This window comes from Coregonus lavaretus (genome assembly GCF_964263955.1).
Source record: "Coregonus lavaretus genome assembly, chromosome: 11".
Classification (NCBI taxonomy): Eukaryota; Metazoa; Chordata; class Actinopteri; order Salmoniformes; family Salmonidae; genus Coregonus; species Coregonus lavaretus.
In genome coordinates this window covers 7385538-7401119 of record NC_139998.1, presented here as the reverse complement: position 1 = coordinate 7401119, position 15582 = coordinate 7385538, and the positions used below count along the sequence as shown (strand labels likewise).

General features: G+C 45.8%; 1 protein-coding gene across 1 annotated transcript in view; it reads right to left on the bottom strand.

Moving 5' to 3' along the window:
* Positions 1–15582, bottom strand: part of LOC311137662 (PDZ domain-containing RING finger protein 4-like) — a gene marked incomplete at both ends in the record, with an annotated part of 112840 nt that overhangs the window by 25795 nt on the left and 71463 nt on the right. The window lies entirely within an intron of this gene.

Below are 15582 nucleotides of genomic sequence, written 5' to 3'. Positions count from 1 at the left end.
TGCTTTTGAGTGTATGACCTTGACTTCAAAAGTGTATTGAGATTTATATTGAGAAATGCAGTTGCAATATAAAGTGCCTTGAGACCTAAGGAATGCAATCCATTACATTCATTAGCATAATTAGATACCAAAGAGCAACAGTGACCACATAAAAATTATGTTGTAGTTGTGCCAAGTCCATCAATGTATAAAAAATGCAGTTATTGAAGCTTGTTACCCTACTTGTTATCAAACAGCATATTGACTTTGGCTGGGTAGAAGAGCTTGTCTTAACTCTTTGAGTGTGTGTGTTTGATGATGAAAGCTGTTCTCTAAACGTTCTGTGAACGGCTTGATCAGTCATGTCTTTGATAACTGTCAAAAGCTCTCAAGTGTTTTTACTGAGCAGTTACAGCCTAATATTAGATTATTAGTTAAACTCATATGTAGGTGAATATATTCAGTGGTGCAGCACCCGCCACTGAAGTATTCCTCATCTCTGCAGAAGCCTCATGGAGAGACCAACCACAAACCGGGAACATCCCTAGAACATTAGCTAAGATTCCCGTTTAAGATCTGGTTTTATCTAACATTAGGATGAGAACATCCCCAAAACATTCAAAGAATGTTTTTGATAACGAAATGTTAATTTTTTTATCCTTGGAATGTTCTCCTAACGTTCACTATAATGTTCCCAGCAAACCAAAATTGGTTCTGTGAAAGTTCCCAGAACATTCGTTAGGTTGCGGCAAATGTTCTCATAACATAAAAACTGTCTAGTCAAGCTGATGATTGTATAAAACATTCGCCTGATGTTGTAAGAACATTCCAAGAACACATTTCGTCTGTTCTTTAAAGGTTCCCAAATGTTTCATTAGGTTGTCGAAACAGTTTGGTGGGAACATTGTGGGGACATCACAAAAGACAAACTGTCCAGTTGTGCAGATGATTATAGAATGTTTATTTTAGGGTGAAAAAAACATTAACCTGATGCTACAAGAACATTCGCAGAACACATTTTCTATGTTCTTTAAAAGTTCCTAAAACATTCATTTAGGTTGTGGGAACATTGTGGGGATATGACGAGATAGGTTCATAAAACACTAAAACTGTCAAGTTGTGCAGACATTCAGATAATGTTTGTATCAGGGTGCACAAAACATTCCTTTGATGTTGCAACATTTTTGACAGAACAGCCTTTCTGAGTTATTGAAAGGTTCCCAAAACATGTAATTAGGTTGTGGTATCCGTGTGGATTCAGTACAAGAGATAGGTTCCAAAAGCACAAAATATGCTCAGTTATGATGACACTCATTCAATGTTTAAGTTAGGTTGCACAGGACATTCCTTTAATGTTGTAAGAATGTTGACAGAACACCTGGTCTAAGTTCTTTAAGTACAATATGTGAATATCACAAGAATATTCTTGCAACATCCCAGACTCCCATAACTGAATGAAATGTTCTGGAAATCTTTAAGAGGTTGCACAGAACATTCCTACAATGTTCCACAATTTCCAAATAAGTCAGTTTTTATGACTAATCAAAGTATATTAAATGTTCTGGGAACCTTTAAATAACTAAATAAAGGCTGTTCTGTCAACATTCTTGCAACATCAAAGGACTGTTATGTGCACCCTGATACAAACACTATCTGAATGTCAGCACAACTGGACAGTTTTAGTGTTTTGGGGTCCTATACACACAATGTTCCCACAACCTAAATAATTGTTTTAGGAACCTTGAAAGAACATAACAAATGTGTTCTGGGAACATTCTTGCAACATCAGGCGATTGTTACCTAATAGAAACGTTGAATAATCATCCGCACAACTGGACAGTTTTTGTGTTTTGGGAAAATATATTTTGTGATGTCTCCACAATGTTCCCATCAGACTGTTCCCACAACCTAATGAAACATTTTGGGAACCTTTTACATGAAAGGGGGCCAGAGCCATATCAATCATATCAATATCAATACCATATAATCATATGAAACAAAACACAATTGGCCTCGTATACCACACACTGTTTTAGATTAATAGCTATTTTCTGAGCCTAATGTACATAAACAGCAGGACATTGATAACGCAAGGAAATTACATCTCAATCATCACTTTCAAAAATACATTACACACATACAGTAGGGTAGGCTACAGTACCAACAACACAGACTAGTAGAAAAACAACAAATAGTCCAGCTGGTTGTGTCCCAATGTTATAACACGTCAGGGGTGTTGAGGGGAATCAAGTGTGAAATGGCCTCTCCACAAGGCCTTCATTAGCGCAGTAACACACCACAGACTCCTATAGACACGGTGTATGTGAGCGTGCGTGCATGCGTGTGGTTGTGTGTGAGTGTGCATGTGTGTTTGTGTAGAAAAGAGGCTGAAGGGGCAAAGGGGGCTCAAATAGGTTTGGGATGAAGAAATAAAAGAAATAGAGAGATTCATTTTCTCCGTGACATCTGTGGGTTGGCTGGTTACACGTGTCAGATATGTCAGACACTTTGGGAGGAGGGGAGAAGAGGGGGATCAGAGACCAAAGGCTGGAAGAGGAGAGGGGGAGAGTGGGAGCAAATAGAGCTGCCACAGACAGCCACCTGGTGCCTCTCCACTCCAGCAATACTGTATGTCCCCTCATTGAGACACTCTCTCCCTGAGGTTTCCCAATCTACCCCAGCCCCCTGTCTATCCCATTTCCTCTCCCACCCTAGCCCTCTGCCTCCTTCTCGTTCTCCCCTGCTCCACTCTGGCCATATGCCCCCATCCCCTTCTTGCCACTCACTCCCCCAAGGATCTCCCCCCTCCTCTTCCCCCTCTACCCCCAACCTCCCCACTGTGACAGACCATCAAAGAGACCCTGGGTCCATTGACCTGCTGCAACAATAATCAACCTGGACTCAGGGGTTGACGTAACATAGTACATAGTACATGTGGTCCTCTGTAGCTCAATTGGTAGAGCATGGCGCTTGTAACGCCAGGGTAGTGGGTTCGATCCCCGGGACCAGCCATACGTAAAAATGTATGCACACATGACTGTAAGTCGCTTTGGATAAAAGCGTCTGCTAAATGGCATATTATAATTATATGTTAATCTGTCCTACTCCATTTAGTATGATACAGTTGAAGTCAGAAGTTTACATTTTAGTCATTTAGCAGACGCTCTTATCCAGAGCAATTAGGGTTAAGTGCCTTGCTCAGGGGCACAGACAGATTTTTCACGTAGTCAGCTCAGGGATTAGAACCAGCGACCTTTCGGTTACTGGCACAACGCTGTTAACCACTAAGCTACCTGCCGCCCGAAAACTTGTTTTTCAACCACTCCACAAATTTCTTGTTAACAAACTATCGTTTTGGCAAGTCGGTTAGGACATCTACTTTGTACATGACACAAGTAATTTTTCCAACAATTGTTTACAGACAGATTATTTCACTTATAATTCACTGTATCACAATTCCAGTGGGTCAGAAGTTTACATACACTAAGTTGACTGTGCCTTTAAACAGCTTGGAAAATTCCAGAAAATGATGTCATGGCTTTAGAAGCTTCTGATAGGCTAATTGACATCATTTGAGTCAATTGGAGGTGTACCTGTGGATGTATTTCAAGGCCTACCTTCAAACTCAGTTTCTCTTTGCTTGACATCATGGGAAAATCTAAAGAAATCAGCCAAGAGCTCAGAAATAAAATTCTAGACCTCCACAAGTCTTGTTCATCCTTGGGAGCAATTTCCAAATGCCTGAAGGTACCACTTTCATCTGTACAAACAACAGTACGCAAGTATAAACACCATGGGACCACGCAGCCATCATACTGCTCAGGAAGGAGACACGTTCTGTCTCCTAGAGATGAACATACTTTGGTGCAAAAGGTGCAAATAAATCCCAGAACAACAGCAAAGGACCTTGTGAAGATGCTGGAGGAAACAGGTACAAAACTATCTATATCCACAGTAAAACAAGTCCTATATTGACATAACCTGAAAGGCTGCTCAGCAAGGAAGAAGCCACTGCTCCAAAACCGGCATAAAAAAGCCAGACTACGGTTTGCAACTGCACATGGGGACAAATATCGTACTATTTGGAGAAATGTCCTCTGGTCTGATGAAACAAAAATAGAACTGTTTGGCCATAATGACCATCGTTATGTTTGGAGGAAAAAGGGGGTTGCTTGCAAGCCGAAGAACACCATCCCAACCGTGAAGCACGGGGGTGGCAGCATCATGCTGTGGGGGTGCTTTGCTGCAGGAGGGACTGGTGCACTTCACAAAATAAATGGCATCATTAGGAAGGAAAATTATGTAGATATATTGAAGCAACATCTCAAGACATCAGTCAGGAAGTTAAAGCTTGGTCGCAAATGGGTCTTCCAAATGGACAATGACCCCAAGCATACTTCCAAAGTTGTGGCAAAATGGCATAAGGACAACAAAGTCAAGGTATTGGAGTGGCCATCACAAAGCCCTGACCTCAATCCTATAGAAGATTTGTGGGCAGAACTGAAAAAGCGTGTGCGTGCAAGGAGTGCCACCTCCTGAGTGGCACAGTGGTCTAAGGCACTGCATTACAGTGCTAGCTGTGCCACTAGAGATCCTGGTTCGAATCCAGGCTCTGTCGTAGCCGGCCGCGACCGGGAGACCCATGGGGTGGCGCACAATTGGCCCAGCGTCGTCCAGGGTAGGGGAGGGAATGGCCGGCAGGGATGTAGCTCAGTTGGTAGAGCATGGCGTTTGCAACGCCAGGGTTGTGGGTTCGATTCCCACGGGGGGCCAGCATGAAAAAAATAAAAATAATGTATGCACTCACTAACTGTAAGTCGCTTTGGATAAGAGCGTCTGCTAAATGACAAAAAAAAAAAAAAAAAAAAAAAAAAAGGAGGCCTACAAACCTGACTCACTTACACCAGCTCTGTCAGAAGGAATGGGCCAAAATTCACCCAACTTATTGTGGAAGGCTACCTGAAACGTTTGACCCAAGTTAAACAATTTAAAGGCAATGCTACCAAATACTAATTGAGTGTATGTAAACTTCTGACCCACTGGGAATGTGATGAAATAAATAAAAGCTGTAATAAATCATTCTCTCTACTATTATTCTGACATTTCACATTCTTAAAATAAAGTGGTGACCCTAACTGACCTAAAACAGGGAATTTTTACTAGGATTAAATGTCAGGAATTGTGAAAAACTGAGTTTAAATATATTTGGCTAAGGTGTATGTAAACTTCCAACTTCAACTGTATGTTAGATATCGTATGGTATGTATTAATTTATGTATGTCCATCATCCATTTCATATGATATGTTACAAATTACAATTCGTATGATATGTTAAAAATGTGCAATATGTATGATACTGTTTGATACGAATTCCAATTTGTTGTGGCGAATGTTAGCTAGGTGGCTAACATTAGCTAGGCTAGGGTTAGGGTTAGGGCTGTTGCTGTGAATGTATTACCACCACACCGGGAGTCATGACCACGTGACCGCTGAGTTACAGTAATCTCTTCTTATGCACTCTGGACATGCCTTAGTAGTACCCAACTCGCTAACGATCATCAGGTCGCTAATGGCCAGTATCAACAGGATACTGGTCGGGTGAGGTTGTGTTTCTCTAGCGGGAGGTAAGCTTGGCTTCTTATATGGTGTCGAGTAAAACTTAAACCATGTATTTAGATTGTAGTTAGGTATTGTAGGTAGTTTATCTAGGTAGTTATTGTAGGTAAGTATTGTATTCGGCTGAGCCCGGTGAAGCACGAGGCTAGCTAAACCACTACCTGGACCAATAAAGCTAGCTAGCTAGCGGGTAGCTACTGTTAACTATTAGCAACTGTGGATAGTTGTTTCCAATGTTATTTCACGCTTAAGAGTACCTGTAATTATGCCAGCTAGCTACCTCCCATTCAGCTGTTTTTCTAACCTCCTTATCTGAAGTGTTAACGTTAGGTAGTTAGTAGTTACTGTACTCGAAATGTAGCTAGCTTGTTGCTACATGGATAGCTAACTAAACAATAGCTGGAACGACCTAGCTGTAATATTTGGAGATGCTTTCTCTCCGTTGGGACAGACGCGAACTGGCTGAATCGATTCAGTGGCTAGCTTTGCACTTAACTGGCTAACAGTAGCTACTAAGGGTAAGTTATAACCTACATTTATTTTTGTTTTGTTTTTACATACTGGTAACCAGAGTCGTTCAAGGGAATTCGGGACATGGGTGACTAGTTAACGTTAGCTTGGCTCTCTCTGTGTTTCGTGCCGTGGGAGGAGGGGTTGGTTCATTGGCAGAGAGCAATGGCTAGCTAGTATGCTAACTATTCTAGCTAACTAACTGGCTGAATAAATTGACGAAGTACTCACTCAAACTGTCAAAACTAACCCAAAACCTTACACAACGTTAGACACGGACACGAATGATCTGTTTGGCGTGTTAACACACTGGTGGTTTGTTGTAACCGAGTATTGGTGCTAAACCGTGTTATTGGAGGCTGGCATGCTAGTTGGCTATGTCGTCATAGGATTCGGTGCCCTGGACGGTTTTCACGGAAGAATACTGTACCAAGTTAGCTGAATCAACTAAGTTAGAGTCTATTCCTAGAAAACATTGAACCGCTGTAGTTTACAACAATTATAATTTCTAAAGTGGAAGTTGGGAGAGTTATATTTGAGTGTTTCAGTGAAACGTAAGTGAGGGAGGCCCCGCTCTCTCGCTTTCCCAGATGTTTAGTTCATTTCATTCCGATCTCCTTTGCATTATTGTAGCCTTTTTCTGTAGCCTGTCAACTATATGTCTGTCTATACCTGTTCTCTCTTCAATTCACAGGCCATACAAACGCTTCACACCGCGTGGCTGCTGCAACTCTAATCTGGTGGTCCCTGTGCGCACGACCCACGTGGAGTTCCAGGTCTCCGGCAGCCTCTGGAACTGCCGTTCTGCGGCCAACAAGGCAGAGTTAATCTCAGCCTATGCCACTCTCCAGTCCCTCAACTTCTTGGCGCTGACGGAAACATGGATTACCACAGAAAACACTGCTACTCCTACTGCTCTTTCCTCGTCTGACCATGTGTTCTTGCATACCCCGAGAGCATCTGGTCAGCACAGCTGTGGCACAGAAATCCTCATCTCTCCCAAGTGGACATTCTCTCTTTTTCCCCTGACCCATCTGTCTATCTCCTCATTTGAATTCCATGCTGTCACAGTCACTAGCCCATTCAAGCTTAACATCCTTGTCATTTATCGCCCTCCAGGTTCCCTTGGAGAGTTCATCAATGAGCTTGACGCCTTGATAAGTTCCTTACCTGAGGATGGCTCACCCCTCACAGTTCTGGGTGACTTTAACCTCCCTACGTCTGCCTTTGACTCATTTCTCTCTGCCTCCTTCTTTCCACTCCTTTCCTCTTTTGACCTCACCCTCTCACCGCCCCCCCCCTACTCACAACCCATCTTTACTAGATGCTGTTCTTCTACTAATCTCACTGCAACTCCCCTCCAAGTCTCCGACCACTACTTTGTATCCTTTTCTCTCTCGCTCTCCTCCAACACTACTCACTCTGCCCCTACTCAGATGGTAATGTGCCGTCGCAACCTTCACTCTCTCTCTCCCACTACTCTCTCCTCTTCCATCCTATCATCTCTTCCCTCTGCTAAATCCTTCTCCCTCCGATCTCCTGATTCTGCCTCCTCAACCCTCCTCTCCTCCCTTTCTGCATCTTTTGACTCTCTATGTCCCCTATCCTCCCGGACGGCTCGGTCCTCCCCTCCTGCTCCGTGGCTTGATGACTCATTGCGAGCTCACAGAAGAGGGCTCCGGGCAGCCGAGCGGAAATGGAGGAAAACTAGACTCCCTGCGGACCTGTCATCTTTTCACTCCCTCCTCTCTACATTCTCTTTCTCTGTTTCCGCTGCTAAAGCCACTTTCTGCCACTCTAAATTTCAAGCCTCTGCCTCTAACCCTAGGAAGCTCTTTGCCACCTTCTTCTCCCTGCTGAATCCTCCTCCTCCTCCCCCTCCCTCCTCCCTCTCTGTGGATGACTTCATCAACCATTTTGAAAAGAAGGTTGACGACATCCGATCCTCATTTATTAAGTCAAATGACACCGCTGGTCCTGCTCACACTGCCCTACCCTATGCTTTGACTTCTTTCTCCCCTCACTCTCCAGATGAAATCTTGCGACTTGTGACGGCCGGCCGCCCAACAACCTGCCCGCTTGACCCTATCCCCTCCTCTCTTCTCCAGACCATTTCCGGAGAACTTCTCCCTTACCTCACCTCGCTCATCAACTCATCCTTGACCGCTGGCCATGTCCCTTCCGTCTTCAAGAGAGCGAGAGTTGCACCCCTCCTCAAAAAACCTACACTCGATCCCTCCGATGTCAACAACTACAGACCAGTATCCCTTCTTTCTTTTCTCTTCAAAACTCTTGAGCGTGCCGTCTCTAGCCAAGTCTCCTGCTATCTCTCTCAGAATTACTTTCTTGATCCAAACCAGTCAGGTTTCAAGACTGGTCATTCAACTGAGACCGCTCTTTTCTGTGTCACAGAGGCTCTCCACACTGCTAAAGCTAACTCTCTCTCCTCTGCTCTTATCCTTCTAGACCTATCCGCTGCTTTTGATACTGTGAACCATCAGATACTCCTCTCCACCCTCTCTGAGTTGGGCATCTCCGGTGCTGCTCACTCTTGGATTGCGTCCTACCTGACAGGTCGCTCCTACTAGGTGGCGTGGCGAGAATCTGTCTCCGCACCACGTGCTCTCACCACTGGTGTCCCCCAGGGCTCAGTTCTAGGCCCTCTCCTATTCTCTCTATACACCAAGTCACTTGGCTCTGTCATATCCACACATGGTCTCTCCTATCATTGCTACGCAGACGACACAATTCATTTTCTCCTTTCCCCCTTCTGATATCCAGGTGGCGAATGTCTGGCAGACATATCAGTGTGGATGTCGGATCACCACCTCAAGCTGAACCTCGGCAAGACAGAGCTGCTCTTCCTCCCGGGGAAGGACTGCCCGCTCCATGATCTCGCCATCACGGTTGACAACTTCATTGTTGTCCTCCTCCCAGAGTGCAAAGAACCTTGGCGTGACCCTGGACAACACTCTGTCGTTCTCCGCTAACATCAAACCGGTGACCCGATCCTGCAGGTTCATGCTCTACAACATTCGCAGAGTACGAACCTACCTTACACAGAAAGCGGCACAGGTCCTAATCCAGGCACTTGTCATGTCCCGTCTGGATTAATGCAACTCGCTGTTGGCTGGGCTCTCTGCCTGTGCCATTAAACCGCTACAATTTATCCAGAACGCTGCAGCCCGTCTGGTGTTCAACCTTCCCAAGTTCTCTCATGTCACCCCGCTCCTCCGCACACTCCACTGGCTTCCAGTTGAGGCTCGCATCTACTACAAGACCATGGTGCTTGCCTACGGAGCTGTGAGGGGAACGGCACCTCCTTACTTTCAGATCCTACACCCAAACTAGGGTACTACATTCATCCACCTCTGGCCTGCTAGCCCCCCTACCTCTACGGAAGCACAGTTCCCGCTCAGCCCAGTCAAAGCTATTCGCTGCTCTGGCACACCAATGGTGAAACCAGCTCCCCCACGACACCAGGACAGTGGAGTCACTGACCACCTTCCGGAGACACTTGAAACCCTACCTCTTTAAGGAATACCTGGAATAGTATAAAGTAATCCTTCTTCCCCCACCCCCCATAAAAAATAAAAAAAGGTGGTTGTCCCACTGGCTATCATAAGTTGAATGCACCAAATGATGTAAATGTAAATGTACTCAGGGCTCTATTGTCCCTCTAACCACTCTGACATCAATGCAAATGCAATCAAAAATCACATCAAACACTTGTCATCAAAACAGTATCATGCTTTTAAAACTCTCCTCACTGTGATTGATAAATTTGAAGAAAGAAGTTCAACAACAGGTTGAAACTGAAGGGAAAACATGGTCGTGGTGGATGTTGTTTCAAAGCCTAACACAATGAAAATGGACAGCGCTTTCTAAGGTGATGATTAATTCAAAACCACATATGCATATTAGAGCTTATTGGCCTATTTATGAGCCCCAAAAAAACATGAATTAAAATAATGATTGTGCTGTTATACAATACATAGCCTACCACATATGTCACGATCGTCATATGGAACAGACCAAGGCGCAGCGTGATGAACAAACATGACTTTAATTAGTTAAAGCGTCAAAATACAAAACAAAACACGACTCGTGACGTCCACGGTATCAATGACCGAACACGGAACAAAAACCCACAACCACAAAGGGAAAACATACAGTTTAAATATGGCTCCCAATCAGAGACAACCAGCCAACAGCTGACACTCGTTGCCTCTGATTGGGAGTCACTCAGGCAAACGTAGAATACAACAAACTAGAATGAACACCAACATAGAAATACACACATAGAAATGAACACACCCTGGCTCAACATAATGAGTCCCAGAGCCAGGGTGTGACAGTACCCCCCCCTAAAGGCGCGGACTGCGACCGCGCCTCAACTAAACAAACCAGGGGAGGGCTGGGCGGGCATACCTCCTCGGCGGCGGTTCTGGCTCCGGCCTTGACCACCACCCTCCAATACACCCCCCATAGTGCCCCTGGTCCAGTCTGGCCCCGCCGGCTGGAGCAGGACTGGACTTAACAGGAGCGATCCTTACCAGGCTGTCGACTCGCACCCCTGGCTTGGTGCGTGGAGGAGGAACGGGCCTTACCAGGCTGACGACTCGCACCCCTGGCTTTGTGCGTGGAGGAGGAACGGGCCTTACCAGGCTGACGACTCGCACCCCTGGCTTGGTGCGTGGAAGAGGGACGGGCCTTACCAGGCTGACGACTCGCACCCCTGGCTTGGTGCGTGGAAGAGGGACGGGCCTTACCAGGCTGACTTCTCGCACCCCTGGCTTAGTGCGAGTGGCAGGAACAGGCCGGACCGGGCTGGCGACGCGCACCGTAGGTTTGGTTTGAGTGGCAGGAACAGGCCGGGTCGGGCTGGCGACGCGCACCGTAGACTTGGTGCGGGTGGCAGGAACAGGCCGGACCGGGCTGGCGACGCGCACCGTAGGTTTGGTGCGAGTGGCAGGAACAGGCCGGGTCGGGCTGGCTACGCGCACCGTAGACTTGGTGCGGGTGGCAGGAACAGGCCGGACCGGACTGGCGACGCGCACCGTAGGTTTAGTGCGTGGAGCAGGGACAGGCCGGGCTGGGCTGTCGACGCACACCGTAGGCTTGGTGCGTGGAGCAGGGACAGGCCGGGCTGGGCTGTCGACGCACACCGTAGGCTTGGTGCGTGGAGCAGGGACAGGCCGGGCTGGGCTGTCGACGCACACCGTAGGCTTGGTGCGTGGAGCAGGGACAGGCCGGACTGGGCTGGCGACGCACACCGTAGGCTTGGTGCGTGGAGCAGGGACAGGCCGAACCGGGCTGTGGAGACGGATAGGAGGCCTGGAGTGAAGAGCGGCCACCACCCGTCCTGGCTGAATGCCTACCCTCACACACTCTGTGTGAGGCATCCGCACAGGACGTACAGGGCGGTGTACCCCTGGCCTGGTGTTCTTCTGGATCCGCCCCCTTTTCTCCTCCGTCAGCCCCGTCGTCCATGCCGTGTGCCCCCCCCTAAAAAATTTCTGGGGTTGCCTCACGACCGTCCGACGACGACCCTGATCACGCCGTAGCTCCTCTCTACGGCGCGCCTCCACCGTCTCTTCTCCCAGCGCTTCCTCCCATGTCCAGCCCAAGAGCTGCCCCTGGACACGCTGCTTGGTCGTTGCATGGTGGGTTTTTCTGTCAAGGTCGAGGTAAGGAGTAGACCAAGGCGCAGCGTGATGAACAAACATGACTTTAATTAGTTAAAGCGTCAAAATACAAAACAAAACACGACTCGAGACGTCCACGGTATCAAAGACCGAACACGGAACTAAAACCCACAACCACAAAGGGAAAACATACAGTTTAAATATGCCTCCCAATCAGAGACAACCAGCCAACAGCTGACACTCGTTGCCTCTGATTGGGAGTCACTCAGGCAAACATAGAATACAACAAACTAGAATGAACACCAACATAGAAATACACACATAGAAATGAACACACCCTGGCTCAACATAATGAGTCCCAGAGCCAGGGTGTGACAACATATTACGCATGGCAGAAAAACATTTAAAAAAACGGATTCAAGATATCTTTCGTACATAAATGGTCTAGACTACTGTATACTCCAAAATTAAACAAATTCAGAGTTAGCATAGAATTATACTGAATTTGTATTTGATTTTGCATAGCCTAGTAATAGGGCATTTCTTTTATTATCAGAATTAATAGGCTGACACATTACCTTTAGCTACAGAATATCTCACCACCATGCATTTCCATCTCCTCGACTCTCCTTCATTCCTTTCTCGAGCATGCAGAGAGAGGGGCTGTCAACAGTTTAATGAAATATGTTTAGTTGTGAAAACATGTTACTATCAATGTTCCCGAACAGATTTCACTTGGTTTCCCAAATTAAGAACTGGGTAGCTGCAGTAACAGGGTTGGAGAGCACATGTCATACAGAGTTTATGGTGGAATATCACTTGTCATATGGCGAGAGGCTGCATGCTCCTCAAACAATGGTTGATGCGTGGAGTGAAATAACCGGAGTAGCCTACGAACCAGCGGGAAAGTAGCCTCCATTCGCTATTCGAGTGCATTCAGTGTGCAAAACTAATTTTACATACTAAAGACAAGATTACATTTAGAATAATATGATGGTTGAAAGAGTGAACAGTGTGTGCATCCTAAGGCAAGGAACAGAGCACAAGCTTTTTTTTGCATCAATCGCCTATAGTCGCATCATGCAGCACATATATGTTGTGATTTCTAAGGCATTCTAAGGTTTGTATCATTCACACTGAACAAAAATATAAATGCAAAAAATAATTGCTGAAATAAAAGATCCCAGAAATGTCCCATACGCATAAAAGGGCTATTTCTCTCAAAATGTGTGCAGAAGTTTGTTTACATCCCCGTTACTGAGTATTTCTCCTTTGCCAAGATAATCCATCCACCTTACAGGTGTGGCATATCAAGAAGCTAATTAAACTGCATGATTATTATACAGGTGCACCTTGTGCTGGGAACAATAAAAGGCCACTTTTATGTGTGCAGTTTTGTCACCCAACACAATGCCACAGATATCTCAAGTTTTGAGGAAGTGTACAATTGGCATGCAGACTGCAGGAATGTCCACCAGAGCCGTTGCCAGATAATTTAATGTTAATTTCTCTACCATAAGCCGCCTCCAACGTCGTTTTAGAGAATTTGGCAGTACATCCACACCTGCAGACCACATGTAACCACGCCAGCCCAGGACCTCCACATCCGGCTTCTTCACCTGCGTGATCGTCTGTGAACAGCCACCTGGACAGCTGATGAAACTGTGGGTTTGTATAACCGAATAATTTCTGCACAAACTGTCAGAAACGGTCACAGGGAAGCTCATCTGCGTGCTCATCGTCCTAACCAGGGTCTTGATCTGACTTTAGTTCGGCGTCGTAACCGACTTCAGTTGGTAATGCTGGCACGCTGGAGAAGTGTATTCTTCATGGATCATTCCCGGTATGAAACTGTACCGGGCAGATGGCAGACAGCTTGTGTGGTGTCTAGTCTTTGTGGCCAGGTTGCACTAATTGCACTCCAGCACACAAGAGAAAAAAGAGAAAGAGAGAAATAGAGACAGGGAGAAAGGGAACAGACCAATATAAGAAACTACACTGAGTATACCAAACATTAGGACCACCTTCCTAACATTAACTTGCACCCTCTTTTGCCCTCAGAACAGCCTCAATTCGTCTGGGCATGGACTCTACAAGGTGTCGAAAGCGTTCCACAGGGATGCTGTCCCATGTTCATTCCAATGCTTCCCACAGTTGTGTCAAGTTGGCTGGATGTCCTTTGGGTGGTGGACCATTCTTGATACACACAGAAAATGGTTGAGCGTGAAAAACCCAGCTGCTTTGCAGTTCTTGACACAAATCGGTGCGCCTGGCACTTGCTACCATACCCCGTTCAAAGGCACTTACATTTCTTGTCTGCCCATTCACCCTCTGAATGGCACACATACACAATCCATGTCTCAATTGTCTCGAGGCTTACAAAATAATTATTTAACTTGTCTCCTCCTCTTCATCTACACTGATTGAAGTGGATTTAACAAGTGACATTATAAGGGATCATAGCTTTCACCTGGATTCACCTGGTCAGTCTATGTCATGGAAAGAGTAGGTGTTCTTAATGTTTTGTACACTCAGTGTCTATTGTCAGAGCTCTCTGTTCTTCATTTCTTTTGACAGACTGACGATATCTCAGATCTCGAACTGACTGTTTCTTAAAACTATGAAATGAATATGTCCCAATTGGCACCCTATTCCCTATAGGCCCTGGTCAAAAGTAAACCACTATATAGGAAAATATTGCCTTTTGGGATGCAGCCTATGACAACTTCAAATCCCCATCACTGATATGAAAAGGATATGAAAGGAAAAGGAATTAAAGGATTTACAGCTGAATAGATATGAAAAGGCAAACAAAAACATCAGTCAACCAGTGATATTATACCTACTACTACTAATGGTGTATCGTTTGACATCATCGTTAGAAGCGTTAGACACAGTGATAGCTGAGACTACTGATGGTTTCATGATGCAATAAAGGAGTCATTAAGGAAACAGAGATTGTGTGTGGTGTCAATGTAGATGAGGGGAATGAATATGTAATATACATGTTTTTTCTGTAACATGTCCGGTATTAACAGTATATGAAAATCTAGGGGAATGTCTTGATGACGTGATGGATGTTCAATAGGAAGAGTTTTTGATGTCAAATATCTGCCATATCTATGGGATTGTCTCTGAGACATCTCGCAAAAAATATACCACACAAATTATCAAGTGATCCCGAAGGCACAAGTGAAAGTGTGTGATGTTTAATGTCTTTCCCATCTCGTTGAGTGGAATAAGCCTGAATAAGTTAGTCTAATTAATTACTATGTGGTGGTAGAGTGGAGAGGACCTGTGGCAAAATTAACAGGAAAAACAGAGAGACGTGATTAGAAGAGGTTGGATAAAACGTCTGAGTGTGTGTGTCTGGAATGGGAAGTGTTTTGGCGGCCCTGTTTCCTTTCCCCCCCTCACACACACACACACACACACACACACTTCTGTTTCCCCCCCCCCCCCCTCACACACACACACACACACCAGTGTGTAAATCCTTGATAAGGCAAAGGGCCCCTTCTCCTGATCCATCACATACACTCGGCGGTCCCTCTCTCTCCCTCTCTTCCTTTCCGTTTTGCCATTTTCCGGGCGAGCTCTCAGCCTCTCGGGCGGGAGATTGCGATGTAGCGGCTGCAGAGCGGTAACGGGGGACGGTGGCCTGAGTAAATGAATGACTGCGACGGCGTGATTAGAAGGGACTGCCACCCACCGTCTGGCTGCATTGGATGCTGTCATAATAATCGCTGCCTTTGATTACCAGTAATTGAAAAAGCAGTCACAAACGTGTCTGTGGATGGCTGCCACCGGTACAGGCAGAAAAGAGAGG